The sequence below is a fragment of the Eschrichtius robustus genome, chromosome 9 (genome assembly GCF_028021215.1).
Source record: "Eschrichtius robustus isolate mEscRob2 chromosome 9, mEscRob2.pri, whole genome shotgun sequence".
NCBI classification, from domain to species: domain Eukaryota; kingdom Metazoa; phylum Chordata; class Mammalia; order Artiodactyla; family Eschrichtiidae; genus Eschrichtius; species Eschrichtius robustus.
In genome coordinates, this window is record NC_090832.1 from 35,358,028 (window position 1) to 35,375,544 (window position 17,517).

Sequence of the window (17,517 nt, forward strand, 5' to 3'; positions counted from 1 at the left end):
TTTATCCCAGGACATTGAATATAGTTCCCTGTGCTATACAGTAGGACCTTGTTTTCTATCCATTCTGTATATAATAGTTTGCATCTGCTAATCCCAAACTTCCAGTCTTTCCCTCCCCCACCCCCCTCCCCCTTGACAACCACAATTCTGTTCTTTATGTCTGTGAGTCCATTTCCGTTTTGTAGATAGGTTCATTTGTGTTGTAGTTTAGATTCCACACATAAGTGATATCCTATGGTATTTGTCTTCTGACTTACTTCCCTTAGTATGATAACCTCTAGGTCCACCAATGTTGCTGCAAATGGCATTCTTTCATTCTTTTTTTATGGCAGAGTTATCTTCCACTGTATATATATATATACCACAGAAGTTTTTTTTATGTCCCTGTCATACACAGGGGCAAATTTCCATACACCAAAACAAAAATTCAAGCATACGCTCTATAGATAAGATTTGTCTCCCCCCTTTCTCAGCCTCCCCTGGTTCCCATGGACAGTAACAGAACACCATCCTGCCAAAAAGTGTGATTCAAACAATGACAACATTTCACTGTGAAAGACGCAATAAAACCTACCACTGCAAAAAACATCGATCAACCGATCGGAGTAGTTAAGTCTTTTGAGAAATCAGGCATTGATATGCTCAAACCTATAGTGGCCCCACTGGAAAAATACTTGTTATTCAGAGAGAATAATAAGAGAGGGTTTTTTTTCCCCTGATTAGTACACAGTGTTGATCTAAAATTCAACCTTATTTCTTATGAAGTTTCTTTCCCAATATAAAAAAGGAAAATATTTCATAGAATAATTTAAATAAAAAACATTTTTTCAACACATGTGCTTAGTTTTCACTTCTTTTGGAAAGAGACACCTATTTATATTCATATTTTCACTTTGGAACCACAGTTCTTAATCCAGTGTTAAGTTAATCAGGATAACACTTTTTAGAGAGCCACCACCACTGGTGTATGGTTGGAGCTGAGTTTTAATATATTATTTCCATCCATCTTTAATACTTAAAGGAAGATTCACTTACATTTTGACACTTAAGAATTGAAAATAGTAGATTTTACTTTTGAAAGAGCCATTTACCATTTCAAGTTTATTGGCTGAGCTGATTTATTTACATTATACCCATGGACACTGTAAAGAAATATTTTTTTAAAATTAAGAGCAATCAGAGAAAAATAACTTCCAGCAATTTCTGGAAGACATGATTACAGTGAGATTGAACTTGGTGAAGACAAACCACCCAGCAGTTCTCTAGCTTACCTGGAGAGTCGATGGACAGTTTTCAGAAAGACCTGAAAACACAATCAGGAAGGAAGGAGGAAGGGAGAAAGAAAGGAAGGACAGAAAAGAAGGAAGAAGGAAATAAAAGAAAGAAGAAGGGAGGAGGGGGGATCCTTTTGCTGTCACCCAGGTTCATGCCTCTTCTCTTCATCCTGCCCTGGTACAGGTTGTCATGTGCTCCGTTTCATCCGTTTCTAAAGACCTGGAGTAATGAGTGGAGCAGTGGGAAGCATTTAAGAACCAAGAAGGGCCCCTTCCTTGCATGTCTCCGTAGGGTTATTTTGCTAAATATGTCTCTGTGCCTTCCCTTACCTTACATTGCATTTCCAAAAGGTGACTTTGTATCCAAGATTTGCCTCATACTTGGTCCTGGAAAGAAGGGTAGGTATAGGAACCATGGTCGCCTACGGTTGCAAAAGCCCCAATCTCAGGCTCAGGGAGTGAGAACAACAGTCTAGTAGAGAGGCTGGTCACCCTATTGCACACTCCTTGGGTGAGGAAAAGTCTCCCACCCCTTGGTAAATGGTACGCTTAGAAAGGCACCCAGGTGCCTAATATGAGGGAAGAGGGGAAGGGAGTAGTGAGGTGGGATAGAAAATTGTGGTCCTGCAGGAAACATGGCGGAGGTAGGCAAAAGAATATTTGCAAGTTATCCTGGGGGTTTTGGACCTGTGAGTTTCCAGCAGGAAACTGAGGACTGAGGAAAATGTGGGAAATATTTGTAGAGAACATAGCAATTTGGAGTTGATTCTCATTCAAGGCCCACGGAAGGAAGGGGAAGGATTTCATCAATATTAGGACCCTCATCAGAAGGGACCCATTTTGAGAATCAACTCGCTTGGGATGGTCCTACCTGGAGGGTCTAAAAAGACCACATGGAACCAGAGACTTGGTCACAAAATCGATTAAAGCACACCTTCTTTGGAGCCCCATTCCCCCTCTTTGAATTATCCTTCAGAGGCTCCAGGGAAGAGGCTTCTTGTTTCATCTGGTTTCCATCATAAACCAACTCAGCTAAAGCCTGGAGTCCTGTCAGCATTAGTGATGGGCCCAACGAACCTCTCCTTTTAGAGACTGACCTTAGGAAGACTCATGGAGGCAGTTGTGCTTCTAAATCCTTAGGTCAGGTTAGAGGCAGGGCCAGGCACAGCTGACCCAGGCAAGGACAAGTCCACTGCACTAGGCCTTGGAGAAGGACCTCCGACAGTGTGCTGAAGATGAGCAGACACTCCCTAGCCCTTAAACACACCTTCCTGGATCCCATTCTAGCCACACCTGAGCTGACTCATCTCTTAGTGTCACTGAATAATTTGCAAAACTGTTCCTGGTCACTGCCAAGGACAGGCTAAGCTATGTCTTATCATGGAGAAGTGGTGATTAATAGCGTTCGCTTCGTTTTAATGTGCAAGGCTGTGGACCATGCCTAGAGGATGGCCAGGAATCCTGCATCCTGCTTGGATACAGAAGTGCTTTCCAGTACACTTTCCCAGTCTGGGGAACATGACCGAATGCCGATCCCCGAGATTCTGAGCCCTGAGTGTGTATACCAGTGTTGATTCCGGAGGAATCCCAGGCAATTCCTATGTCACCTCCAAATTTCTCTACAAGGAAGGAATGAGGTAGAGGGGGAGATACTGCAGGACATGCTGCTTTCTATAGCCTTGTAAAACATTTTTTAAATTGTGGTTAACATGATACTTAAAATAACTACTAGGAATCCAGATGGTTTCAATAAATATTCCAGGTATACTTAGTAAAATATATTACCCACTCATTAATTCCAAATAAAATATAGTAATGACTACAGATATATATTTTATTATTTTAAGACTCCATTAAAAAGGAAAGACAACTTTGCTTCCACATAAAAGAGATCTATATGCAAAATGTATCTAGTTTTATATCTTACTCAATTCCTTGCATTTGCCCGAACCTTAGTATACCAGGGCCCTGGAAACTGCTCCCATGATGGCAGTAGATACAGAAATTGAAAATTAGACTAATTAACAAGCTGGAATAGCAGCTCTTGTTTTACCTAAGGGAAGGATGGAATGATATTTCCACACATCATGAAATCTAGTTGCCTCAAGGGAAGAAAATATCACGTTCAAGTTACCTCTTACTCATGATTTTTTCTTTTCCCTTTGTGGATCATATCATAATTTGAATGACCTCATCAAATAACTGGAGGGTTATAAATATTAGCCTGATTCCAGTCTTATAGAGCATGGTATGGTGAATCCTCTAAAGATATATAAAATCTCTTATTACACATCTAGTGCTCCAGGAACAAATTTATTGATCACATGTACTATTGTTGCAGCAAAAATAGAAATGAAGTTTTCCCTCCCCTGAGAACAAGGAAAATAAAGGGAACAGTGAACAGGCTAGAGAAGAAACGTAACCTGGCCTGAAAAAGTTAATCATGTTGCAATGTAAATAGAAGTGAGAGTTTTCTTTCTTCTCCTGAGAGCAAGGAAAACAAAGGAAACAGCAAACAGGCTAGAGAAGAAACATAACCTGGCCTGAAAGAGTTAATGACTCCTTGTTTTACTTTAACTGTCACTAATTTGTAGTAACTAGATTTGTCCTTTACAAAGCTAACCTCACTCCCTGACACTATGTAATTTACATTCGGCACCTATCACCCCTAACTCTGTGTGAGTTACATCCCGTGTCTCTCACTCCCTAACCTTATTATGTCCCTGCACTTACATTCTATAAGCCCCTCGTAACAAATCACCCCCTATAGTTTTTGCATTTCAGAAACAAGGTCACCAGCCGATAAACCAGAGGCAAACGGATGCAATTAACCAGACTGCCGGACCCCAATTACCGGGTGGCCTGACGCCAGCGATGACTGTTTTGAAATAATGCAAAGGAAAGGAAGAATGCAAGACCTTCACTGCTTTGATCATTATCATATACCCCACCCGGATTGCGATCCCCACATGTAAAATCTTCCCTGATTCCCAAGATGGGAGGGCACAGTTCTTGAGGTGCTAGCCTGCTGTGTCTTCCCTTCTGCCAGGCAGAAAAATAAAGCCATCTCTCTCTCCCTCCAAAATCCCTGTCTCCGTGTTTCTGTTCGGTCTTGGTGCACAGGGAAGCCAGTATTTCGGCAACACTATGAAATATCATTTCTGCAATAGAAATGTAAGTTTATACTAAAAAATTATCAAATGATGTTGAATTAAATATAACCTTAAAAATAGTCAAGTGGTCAGTATTTTTGTGTAAGGAAATCACTTTTCCCTTACCTAAAAATTGTGCTGTACTATGTAGAAATGATAAATGCTAGAATCCTGCTGTTGTAAATCACACATTTGGTAGCACCAGAGTGGATACGTGCATTCAGAACCAGGCTGATTGGCCAGCTCTGCACCCTGCAGCTCCTTCTCTCCTATCCTAGCAGCAAACTGCAGAGCAGGGCCAGTGCTCGCCTCTAGGATAAGCAAGCAAATCTCCGGAAAGGCCTCTAGCACTTAATTTTTGACTTCATTCGTAGTAGCAACTGTTTGTTTCCCAGAAAGAAGACTATCTGTTTTACTAGACTGCTGGTTGCCAACCTTGAAATCTGACTCATTTTATACCGCATTTGATAACAAATGACTATTTTCTGCAAGAGAATTCATTCTAATTTTTTTTCAGTTCAAAGTTATTGTTAACATCAGCCTTACAAGACTGGTTTCTTAAATATTAATTGGAATGATCCTTTAAATGTGCACTGTTTTATGACTAGGCCCATAAAATATGTAAATTTGTGAACATGAATATACTTCTAATTTATGATCCCTTTTTAAAGATGACCGTAAACAAAACTTCCTCAGTTATTACAGTGAAATATGAATAATGAAATTCTGTAGATAACCACTAGATGGTGCTATATAACCTATTAAATATAGCCTACCACCTTGTTTTCACCGCCCTCTGTTTCAGGCTCCTTCCAGATGGCTTTTTAATGATTGCAAGTCCAATTTTAACTAATATTTATTTAACGACTTCTGTAGATAGTGATCAAATGGCACTGTACTAGTTGAATGACCTTGGACAAGTCAGTTATCCTCCCTGTGCCTCAGTTTCCTCATCCATGAAATGAGCAGAACAGTCTTTCCTCATGCAGGACCCCACGTCATGGCCTCTTGGTCTTGGCAGAGTACACCAAGGGTGAGCCTATGACCTAAAAAGAGTGACTCAGAATCCTTCCCTGGGTTTTTTTCAAACTAGAATTAGGAAAAGCCAGCCAGTGCCTCCTTGGAAGTGGGATCACCAAGATGTGGGATGCAGGTGCTGGGGAAGCAGAGCAGGAACTGGCCTTGAGTAGAAAAAAATGAAGCTGAAAAGTAGAGACACAGAGACAAGAGGCCAAGAGAGTCCTGGCAGTGTTCAGATCCCAAGGGTTGATTAGTCACACTTGTTTTATCGCATTTGAAAACAGGGTGTCCCTCCAATAAATATCCCTTTTTGCCCCAGTTTGATTTGGATTATCATCACTTTAGCCAGAGGAATTCTTACTAATCCAGGTGGTCACTCATTCTGTTCATTCAAAAGTATAGCGAGCAGTTTAAGTCCTTACCCCATAATCTATTCAAGTCTAACTCCCATCATATTTAATAATACCAAAAGAGAAAAAGTGCAAAGACGGCAAAAGGCAAAATAAGGAGAATAAGTTCCAAGCTTGTGACCCATTAGATATGAGTAGAACCTTGAAAGGAAGTGCCTCCCCAGAAATGCCAAGCACTTTGCAAATGGATGTTACCTCTTACAACCATCACTTCAGTCCTAAAAGTCTGGATGGCTCAGCTTTCCCAAATATTCTGCTACTGGGAAGATCAATAGTTTTGGAGGGTAGGTAAGTGGCATAACTTTATTCTGTTAACTTAGAGTGGTCCTGATTCTACTCTTAAAAACTAATGGGATAAATATATATTTCACAGTACTTACATTCTCAGAAATTCAAGACTAAAGGAAATAGTAGAAGATACTAGGGTTCTGGTGCAGAACCTCAAAGTAATAAACCAATGTAGATCTCTCTCTCTTTCTCTCTCTCTCTTTCCTCTCCCTCTCCCTTTTTCTCCAGCACTCTCTGTCTCAGCAGAAAAATGTAGTATCCTGTGATCTATTAATACCTTTGAAAGCAGAGTCTTAAGATGGGGACACTGCTGGGGGACAGGATCAGAAAGAACCTGGGGACTCATCTATTGTTTCATGACTTTTTCAGACCCAGCAGGAACATACCCTAAATTAACTTGGAGCAGTACAGAATCGCTCCTCTGTTGATTAGTATGCAGGTCAAATACAGCTGTCTGATGTGTGGAGGAGCAATATAAAACATAAAAAGTAAAAACATGCTTTAAAAAAGTGTTTTATGACTTTAAAAAGTTTGTTTTCATTCATCCTCTACATCATTGCAATAAAGAACACTGTGGGTTCAAAACGATTAAAAAAAAAAATCTCAATAAACCATCACTCTTCCTCCATAACAGCAGTGTCATTCTTCCAAACCTTCCCACCTTCTTTCTTGTTGAAAGTGGCCCAACAGTTTCCAGCTCTTGAAGATCACAGTATTATTAAGAATATCTGTGAAATGCCACTTCCCTCCACCCACTGTAGTTATTTCAGCCAATTCACTTTTTGTCCCTTTTGAATTCATTACTTTTGCTCCAGTTCTATAACCATTCCTAAACCAGATTCCAGTGATCTCAGATTGGATTACAGTAATCTCTTCCTTACTCTCTTTGTCTTCCTGAGATTTATTCTCTCTCTGACTGTAAGTAATCTTTAGTCTTTTCTTCTAGTATCCATAGTATATCTCTGTTTCTTTGTATATCAAAGCAAAACTCTGTTATGACATTTGAAACCTCCATGAATTCTTATTTACTTATGCACTGACTTTGTATTTATTCGTTCATTTGTTCAAATAAATAAAAACATTTTTGAGTGCTTACTAAGGTCCTGTGTTTTGGGTCCTAGAGATAGAGCAGTGAAAAAACCCAAAGCTCTACCATCTTGTAGCTCCCATTTTAGACAGGAAAAATCAATTACTATGTTAAATATGTTAAATGAGTATGTTACATGGAGATAAGTGCTATGAAGGGGGAAAAAAGCACGGTAAGGAGGATAGAGACTGTTGAATGGGCACAAGTTTGTACAAAGAAATTAAGATATTGGGACAGTCAGAGAAGGTGACATTTGAAAAAAGACCAGAGGAGGTGTGGAGGTGAGGCAAGTGACTACTTTAGAGAAGAGCATTCTTAAGGGAAGGGAAACAATGCTTCAAAAATCCTGAGTCATGAGTGTGCATGTAGTGTTTGAGGAAAAAGCAAGGAGTCCTGTGTGAAAGGGGAGAGTGGGACAGGAGCAGGGCAGAGAGAGTGAGGGAGCCAGACCCCCTGGCCTCCGTGAGCCATACGTGTACCGTGGGTTTTGCCCTGGGAGAGATGGCAAGCCGTTTTAAGGTTTGAGCAGGAGAGCAACATGTTCTGACTTGCAGTTGAAAATGTCACTCTGGTCACCCTGTGGACATTACTCAAGTAGGAAAGAGAGCAAGTGTAGAAGCAGGGAGATGCTCTCAGGGAAATGATCATTTTCCTTTGGACCGTGGTGGTAGCAGTGAGAGTAGTGAGAAATGAGTCTATATGGAAATTATTTTGTATTTACAGCTGACGAGACTACCTGATTGCTTAAGGGGGTGTGTAGGGAAGAAGAAAGGAGTCAAGAATTTTGAATTAAATAACTGGAAAGGTGGAGTTATTACGGACGTTGGAAAACTGCTGAAGATACCTGAGTAGTCATTAACAGAAAGATTCTACATCTTTCACCTTGGCCTCCTTCCTTGCCTTAGTCTATATCTTTCATTTCCTTTGCTTAGGTTCCTCTTCCCTTTCACAATATTCCCATTCAATTGAGAATATTTATGAAGCACTCATAATTGGCAAAACCCTGTTCTAAAAGCTGGGAAGGATATAAAATATGCAAGATGTGGCCTCACACATCCCAATCTATATGAGAGGAATATTATATGCATTTGCGATAATACAGCAATATAATTCAAATATGCACATTTTTATGGATAAATAAACTTTTGTGAGCAAAGAACAGTGAATAGGTACATATGCAGTAGGGATGTAACTATGAGCAAGACATGGCCCCTGTTCTCAAGAAGCTTATAACATATGCTGAAAGTTCAGTGAAAGTTCAATGAAAAATATGGAAAGAATGAAACAGAATTAAGGCAGAAATAGATCACTGTCAGCCAGGGGAATTCAATAAATGGGTCAAACCTGCAGTTCTCTCAAGGCCAGCTTGAGTTTTATCCTTCCATGAGGTTTTCCCTAACTAAATGTCTCTCCAGTAAGTTTCCTTAATACCTACATAAAATCAGCACTCATCTGATTTTTGCTTAGGTTTATATTTTCTTAGAAGTATCCATAAGTTATACTCTAGAATGTAAACATGAAAGCAGGAACTTTATCTTATTTAGTTTCCTTTGAACTTTGTAAACACTAAATATTGTAAAAACATTATAAAATATACCTGAATATTATAAAATGTCTTATATTGCTTTAAAATGCTTTTGGAAAAGGAGTGTGGAAGGGTAGGAGAGTCTTCCCAAAAGTCCAGAAAACTTCCACCTTTTGAGTATATATATATATTTGTCTATATATACAAATATATATATGAGATATATATATATATGCATATATCTCATCCCAAACAGGAATCCACTAAATGTTGAAAGACTTAGTACAATGCTTGTTCCCTAATTTTAGTTCTTAGACTTTAAATCAAGCAACTGTACTATTTCCACATATTCTGTACAATTGCTATCAATCATGAGATGTGTGATTTAAAGGTTCCTTTCATCAGGCATTGCATGTTATTTTAACTTCCTCTGAAATATTTCTGATTTAAAGCACTATTACTTTGTGATAAAGATTAAAAGAAATAATGTATGGAAACACTATAGAGTTTGAAGCGTTCTGTAAAGGTAGCGTATTTTTCTAAACTACTAAAACCTGCTCTTATGCTAGTTCTGTCCATCTCTGGCAAGATGCTTTTGGTCAAAATGGGGAGTTTCATCTAGAATGGTTGACACTAGTTTGTTGCGTTGATGATTTTTTTACACTTCAGAGTTGTATACTTTTATGTGGTGTGTGTGTGTGTGTGTGTGTTCTTTAAACAAAATATTCTTCAGGTTGTCTCAGACCATCAATGACATGCATAGTATGAAGTTTTTGCCTTTTAAAAGTGCTGAGATTGACAAAACATAGTGAAAAAAATCACTGCACAATACTGATCCTTTCACTTTGTCAGGCACTCTGTAGTTGGTTAAGTAAGATTTGAGGTTATCATAATAATGTAAACAGGCATATCATTTTTTCTTAGACTTCTTTATGCAAAAGAAAAAGAAAAAGTGAAAAAAAGACAGCAAAGAAAAAATCATTCACGTGAAGAAAATTTGTTCACACACACATCAACTAGCTCAAAATCCATAAAATTTACTGACTTTTAGTGGGTAGATTCAGGGAATGTTTATTCGTTTGTGTAACGATTTTATATTCTTCATTTCTAAAGGCAATTCAAAAGGTTTTCATATTCTTCATTTCTACAAAAAATTTAAAATAGTGAATGAAAAACGAAATTTACAACATCATTCAGCTACATGGCAGAGACAAAAATCAACTAATTATAGTTTTCATAAATAGCAACAAATAATTGGAAAATATAGTTGAGAAATATGCTGTTTACAATTGAAACAGATATTTTGAAATACCTGAAAATAAGGCCAAAACATAAGTGCAAGACTATAACGACGACAAAAAAGAAACATTATTAAGGACCATTTAAAATAATCAAAATCAACAGGTAGATTATGTTCCTAGCAAAAATACTCTAATATTATAAAGACATGAATTTTCCCAAGTAAATGTATAAAGCTAGATAATCACAGCAGAATTTCCATAAAACTTGATAAGCTAATTCTAAAGTTCAAATGAGAGAGAAAATGGAAATGAGGAAACAAGAAAAGATTTAAACGAATACGAGGGGACAAGCCCTACCAGAAAGCGACATTGTTTATGAATTTATTATAATTAAAGTAGCATATATCAGCATAGGAATAGATCAGTGAACAGACTGGGTATGCAGAAAAGACAACATTATTATCGGAATATAGAATATTATAAAAATAGTATGATAATTAACAGCATGCATTCTGGAGATAGCATGGCTCGTTTCAAGTCTGAGTCTGACACTAAACTGTCACCTTGGGAAAAGTATTTAATCTCACTGAACCTTGATATCCTAATGTATAAAATGGGGGTAGTAACAGTACCTACCTATTTTTAGGATTAAATTTATAAATCATATAAAATACTTGAAAGGTTGGACTACCTTCATCAGCAATCAAATGATGTTATTTATAACATTCATCATCACAGTAAGACAAAGAACAACAACAACTACTACGATTATCAGAGGAGAAAGGATAACTGATTATTCGTTTACTTAAACCAGACTTAAATTACTATATCACATCATTCACAAAAATAATTTCCAGATTTATTTGAAACAACTAATTTTTAAATTTTAAAAATTATATCTGAATTAAAGCTATGCATGAAAATATAATTGTCATTTTGTAATGGGAAGACCTTTCTAAGCTAGATATAAAGACTGACAGCTGGGCTTCCCTGGTGGCGCAGTGGTTGAGAATCTGCCTGCTAATGCAGGGGACACAGGTTCGAGCCCTGGTCTGGGAAGATCCTACATGCCGCGGAGCAACTAGGCCCGTGAGCCACAACTACTGAGCCTGCGCGTCTGGAGCCTGTGCTCCGCAACAAGAGAGGCCCGCGCACCGCAATGAAGAGTGGCCCCCGCTTGCCGCAGCTAGAGGAAGCCCTCGCACAGAAACGAAGACCCAACACAACCAAATAAATAAATTAATTAAAAAAAAAAAGAAAGACTAACAGCTATAAATATAATGATTGAAAAATGTATCCACATATTAATTAAAAATTTTGTGCAAAACCCCATAAAGTCAAAAGGCAAAAGACATTCTGCAGACAATATTTACAAATAGAATATAGAAAAAGTTGTACTAAGATTTCCCAGTGAAGTATGGAGTAACTTAGGATGCCTACGATACTCATATTAGGGAAATTTAATTATTGATGAAGGAGGATTTAGGGTAAGAAGATAAAAAATTATTAAAGCACTGCTATATGAAATTTGACAAATTCTGAGCTATTAAACTAGTAGAATTAGGGGAAATTTAATAACAAACTTAAATGTGTATAACATTTACATAATAACTACTAGACTCATTAAAAATCTCCACTAAGATTAAGACTGAATATGGAATGGGATTGAAATCAGATGCCTGATAATATTTTGGCTATAATGAGTGGCTAGACATTAAATTGAATTATCAAGGGTTGATATTCATGAACATTTATAGAAGTAATGCAACAGAAGTTTGGATACGCAATACCCAATTGCAAACTTCCACAACAGCAAAAGCAAGAGTGAATAAAACATCTGTGGTAGAGTAGCAATTTCTGCCATTCACAAGTAGCAAACTTAATCCAGTATATGAATTAAACCATAGGGTTTTGGTCCTAATGTTAAATTAAAATATGTGTACATTTAGTCCAAGAGATTGTATAATAGACTTTATTGAGAGGGCTGAAATTAGGGTAAACCCAAAGTATTATATGGTTTGGGTAGCCTGCTTAGAGATAAAAAGATAAATCATGGTGTTTACAACCCAAAGAGTCTATGATTCTTAAATTATTATCTAAAATGTAATCCAGATAACAAATGTGGTAGGTGACTGCATACCTATGTCAGTAAAAGTCAAGACAATGGCACATATCCAAGCTAAATTACTCTCCAAAAACAGAGGATGGATCTGAAAATATCAGCTTTTCTCTGTCACTAACCAACCAATTTGCCAACCAATCCAATCTCTATACTTACCAGCCTCAATGTGCCCAGCTCTCTGCTGAAGACAATGAGGGAAACAAGAGTATTATTTTAAGATATTTACTATCTGAGTGGACAATTATAAAATAATCCAAGATTAACCAAGCGTTTCTAACAGTGTCACATTGTTTATTAGTTCTGTGGAAATTCAAGAATAGTAGAATTTGGTGTAATATAATTATATTCCTAAAGTATTAATTGACAATAATAGCTAACATTTATTGATAGCTTACAGTGCCAGGCACATAGTAATTATCACTGATCATTAGTTATAATTAGTGCATGTTTCACGCACTGCAATATGAATTACTTTCACCATTGTATAATAATTATCACATAAATTAGGTACTGTTAACATAAATTCAATAATATATGTTAAATTTATAAATAGATGAATGAATGAGTTAGTGTGAAAAAAGCTGAGGTTCAGAAATTTTAAATAACTTGCCTAAATTCATGTGACAGAAGGATTTGAAACTTAAACTAAACCTTAAAATATGGGTAGCTTTTGGACAGGAAAGGAAGACAGACGTACCAAGTATGGAAAATGACAAGAGGAAAAGTACACAAGCAAAACAAGACCACATACTTATGGGGAAAAGAGACAGTAAGTCTAAGAAGACAGAGAATATGTATTAGGGAATACATTTTGGCATAGGATGGGGACAGTGCAGCTCCTTAAAGTCTAGGAAGAAGAGTTTGAACATGATGCAGTGACTGTAAGAGTGACATGAGGAAAATTTTGTTTAATAAAGGTGTAAACTGGCAGCATTGGACAGTGTGGATTTAGCAGAAAGAATCTATCTAATATAGAAAGTATTTGCAGTAGTTTAGGATCTGGGTTTTGATAGTGATTGCACAGGAAATTTTTTTAAAAAGATAAGCCTAGGAAATATTTTGAAAGAAAAAAAATGGATATAGAAGCAAAGGAAAAGTATTAAGCAATGAAGAACCCAGTGTTTAGTGGGAAAGTATATAAAATGAAGATTTCACTAAAAGAAAAAAGATGTAGAATACAGTTTTTCTCAACTAAAAGAAAAATAGAATAGAAATAGATGCTAGTTAGAGGAAAGAGGAAAAATTCACATGGCATTTGAGGTGATAGTATTATTTCCACATGTAGAGAGCCTGTGCATATGTGAAAAGATCAGACTAGGATACTGGTGAAAAATCAGGCTTAGAGATTAAGATTTTTAAGTTATGGTATGAAAAACATGTGGGAAAAATATAAAAAAGGAGACTAAACGGAAAAGAGGACCTAAGTTCAAGTCTGATTGTGAAACTGAACTTGAGTAAGTCACTTAACATCACTGAAACTCAGTTACTCCATGTTTTAAATGGAGAAAATAGTATTTACTTCACAGTATTTTGAGCATACAAAGTGAAAGGCCCTTGCAAACTGTAAAGCTATGTAGGTAAAGAGCTGTTATACAGTTAAAGTCATGAGAATCAAAGGGTAGATATCTTAAGCTATGTATTTCTTAAGGGCTTCGAAGTTGAGACCTTAGCCTTCCCCTGATCAAAGATCCACATTACTGTGCTATAGAGTGGATGATTTATTATTACACACATTAAAAGGTCAGTTGGCCAGTCTGCTTTTGAAACACAGTAAAAATAATACCTAAGCCTTTCTAAATTCTGACAAAATCTTTGAATAATCATCTTTGGTGCTTGCTTAATTGGAGAAATATAATTTTAACTAGCAAATAAAATAAATCAGATAAATTTCCAATTCAAAAGTTCTTGTTATGGCAATTTACATGAGTAAAGAAGCATCCTAAATATTGCTCATACTTAATCTTTTTATTAAAAAGTTTTCAACCTTGAAATTGCATAATACTATATTATAAAATGACACACTTAAGCACATTGACTGTTTGATTTAAGATGCATGATAACGAATTCTTGATTTTTATTATACTTAACGTTACTAATTGCATTGAAATAAATAATACTGCCTTAGGAAAAATTGAAACATAGATGCCTGAACAGAGTACAAGTTCTTAAAGAAGCAGGACCAGGTAGGTTTTCTGTCCACAGACTACGTTTATAATATTATTTGATTTGTAAAGATTAACCTGAAAAATATTTTATCCATTTTGGTTAAATGAATCTTAGTATTTCTTAAGGAAATTGCAACTCAAATTTGAGTACATAATGACAATTTATTATTTAGCATAAATTCCAAGTAAACTGTGATTACATTTTACTTTGCCTTTTTCTCTGTATTTTTGGTATGCTAGTCAAAGTCTGAGCTATTCATTATAGATGTCACAGACATCACATTTCCACCTTCCAAAAGTATTTAAAGGATTATATAGAAATTATCCCAATTCTCATCAATATGCTTAAGCCTTCCCAGACAGGAACTATTTCTTATCTTTGCACACCCAGGACCTTGGACAGTGTCAGGCATAAACTAGGCATTTATCTGTTTTGGAGCAGATGAGTACATGAATGATTTTGTCCTGCTGCTATATTTGTCTTATATATTGCTGGAGATACTAATCACCAGGGCTTGAACATCTTTTTATTTTGCTGTAATGATATTGTTTGTATGCAAAACACTCCTAAATTGTGTTATTTCATTTTTAATGCAAGGTATTACACTTGGAAAATAAAATCTGTTACACTAAAATTCATATTAATATAAAAATTATTCAAGATATTGACCTCATTTTACATACAAAACCACAATATTAACGTAAGAGAAATTTAAAATAAATAAAATACCCTTTCTAAAGCAGTGTTTATTTTCATTCTTATCTTCAAGTTCACCAAGGAATTCTTAAAGGTAAGGAGAACTTCATACTTCCCTCCACACCACTCCCCCTCCCATCACCACCAAAAAATAAAAATAAACAAAACTAGAAGGGAAAAGAGAATTTTCCGGTCATTTCAAAATAGTATTACTGTGAAGCAGTATGGATTATTGTACATCGTAAAGGCAAATATTCTGAATTCCCTTTTTTCCCCTGAATTTCCTTTAAATGCCTATCTTATAATAAATACATTAGATGATTCCTGTTACCCGCATGCACTACTATAAAGATTATGGATCCTAGTAATTGCTCCTTGTATTCACAGTGGAAACTGGAACTTAATAAAGGAGAGAAGAAAATGTACCGAAGGCAAACCCATCTGTGAAGGATCGCTGTAAACGGGTATTTATTCAGTTTGTACTAAATTAGTCGTGGCATGACAAGAACCCTTTGTCTGTGGGACCGTTGGTCTGGCAACCATTATCTATCCGTGGAAAAGACGTCTGAAGACTCCGCCCGTGCTGGGGGTGGGGAAGGCGCACCGCGTGGAGAGCTCGACTGAGAGTTGAAGTGAGCGAACAAAGAGAACTCCCAGCAGCCGCCCGCTAGCGCCTTGCCGCTGCATCAGGAGACGTCAGTCAAGCCCGGAAGGCTGTTGGAATCCGCCTCCCTGAGAAAAGCTCAAGTAAATAATTGATGGCGATTGATGCGGTCCAGGACAAAGCTTTGAGGAAAGCCAGTGCATCCGATTTCGAGCGGTTTGGGAATCTTCTGCCGAGTAAGGGGTCTGGGAGTGCCGCGAGGACTGTGAGCTTGGCTACGGGTCTTCCATCGCGGGCGTGGCTCTGGCCTTTTTGTCTTCTTGCCACCCGCCCCTCCGCCTCCGCACTCCGCCTTCTTCTCTTCCCTTTTGAAAGTAGCCTCTCTTTGGTTACTTCTACGCCGTCCTCCCTTGCAATCCCGCCCCCTCCCCTGCCCAGTCCGGTGAGGCCAGCTCACGAATATCAGTGCACTTTCCGGGGAGCGTCTGGCACGGCTTGGTACCTCGCGTGTTCGCCTGCTCAGAGCCGCAGCTCCAGCCCAGCCGCGGGCCGCCAGAGAGTAATCCGCTCTCCCGGCCGCTGAGCCTCCACGTTAACGCCATTGTCTGGAGAAACAGAGTGGGTGTGGAACTGGGGCGAACCGGTCCAAAGTCAAAAGTGCTCAGCCAGATAGTCGCATATATAATACTACGAAGTTAAACTTTCCTCGTCTCCGAGAAGACACAGTAAGAACCCTGAGGTCCCCGGAAGATGAGAAGGAAAGCGCTGTTGATTTGCTTCAGCTTCAAAACATCGCCTCTGCCAAGAAGTGAGCAGTTCTGGATTTTCTAAAGGGATGGGGAGGGTGAGTGGGCAGATAAAACTTGAGATTAAAAGTGTTGGTTTAGGCCGTGCTGGGGTTGCTTGGTTGGCGAATTTCATAGGAGAAGCCTCAAAGAGACACAGCATCCTGGCACTTTGTGAGCACCACGTGACAGCAGGCAGGTACCTTTGATTGTGGGAGCCGAGTTCCTGGAACTCGAGATTTCTCCTGCGATAGAGCTGTATGGGGGCCGAATTAAGCGTTCTCTGGTGGCTCTCAGCTTCAGAGTGGTTCTGCCTAATTCAAAACAAAAATAAGTTTGCATTGGCAATATAACTTGTTTGGGTGATCCTGGTTAGTGTGACCTGCCAATGAACTAGACCAGATATTCTAGGAGCATGTTGCTCTGGGAGAACACGTAGAAAATAAGTTGATGGATGACTCCTCCCTCCCCCTCCCCATGTCTTCTTTGTTCACTATTATTTTCCAAATTGAGTTGGAAGGAGATCCCAGAAAGAGAAAGGGAGGTGGAGGAGTCTTCCAGTAATATTTCTTTATAAAATGAGGGATTACTACACATTGACTAAGCTATGATACTTAGACAATAACAGGAATAATGCTAGTAAAGTAACTAGCAAGTATCTCCTCCCCTAATAGGAGGATTTTTTTTTAAGCAGAACTTTCTGCCTAGTCATGCCCTTTTCAGTGCTTTAGAGAGAAATTATATTTGTAAGGAAAAGGCACCTAACTGACTAGCTGACTAAGCAGCTGGATCACTAGGGAGAAGAAACCAGGAGGCAGTGGGTTTTGAGTTGCTATTTCCCAGATTTTAAAAGCCAATGATGGATTTATCATGGAAAAAATACAAAACAGAAGTTGATCTTACCACCGTGAGTGTCGATGCACCAGCCTTCTTGGGTGCAGGGTCATTCTGTCTTAGAATTTGGCTTCATGGAAAGGACTGGGCACTTTAAAAGTACACCTTTGCCTGTTATGTACCATCTGAGAAGATGCTTAATAATGAAAATACTTTCTGTTTAGCAATTACACTTAAAACTAAAGCAATTCACAAGAACAATGAAATTTAGATAAGTGTAGAAAAAGTTATCACCTGTAATTTAAGAAATTAT

General features: G+C 37.9%; 1 protein-coding gene across 2 annotated transcripts in view; it reads left to right on the forward strand.

The window, feature by feature from the left end:
- Positions 1 to 15,621: 15,621 nt before the first annotated feature.
- Positions 15,622 to 17,517, forward strand: part of MTCL3 (MTCL family member 3) — a 40,674-nt gene continuing 38,778 nt past the window's right edge. For both annotated transcript variants that reach the window (XM_068551063.1, XM_068551064.1), the window contains exon 1: positions 15,622 to 16,393. The gene's annotated coding sequence lies outside the window, so the exon portion shown is untranslated. The remainder of the gene's footprint in view (positions 16,394 to 17,517) is intronic.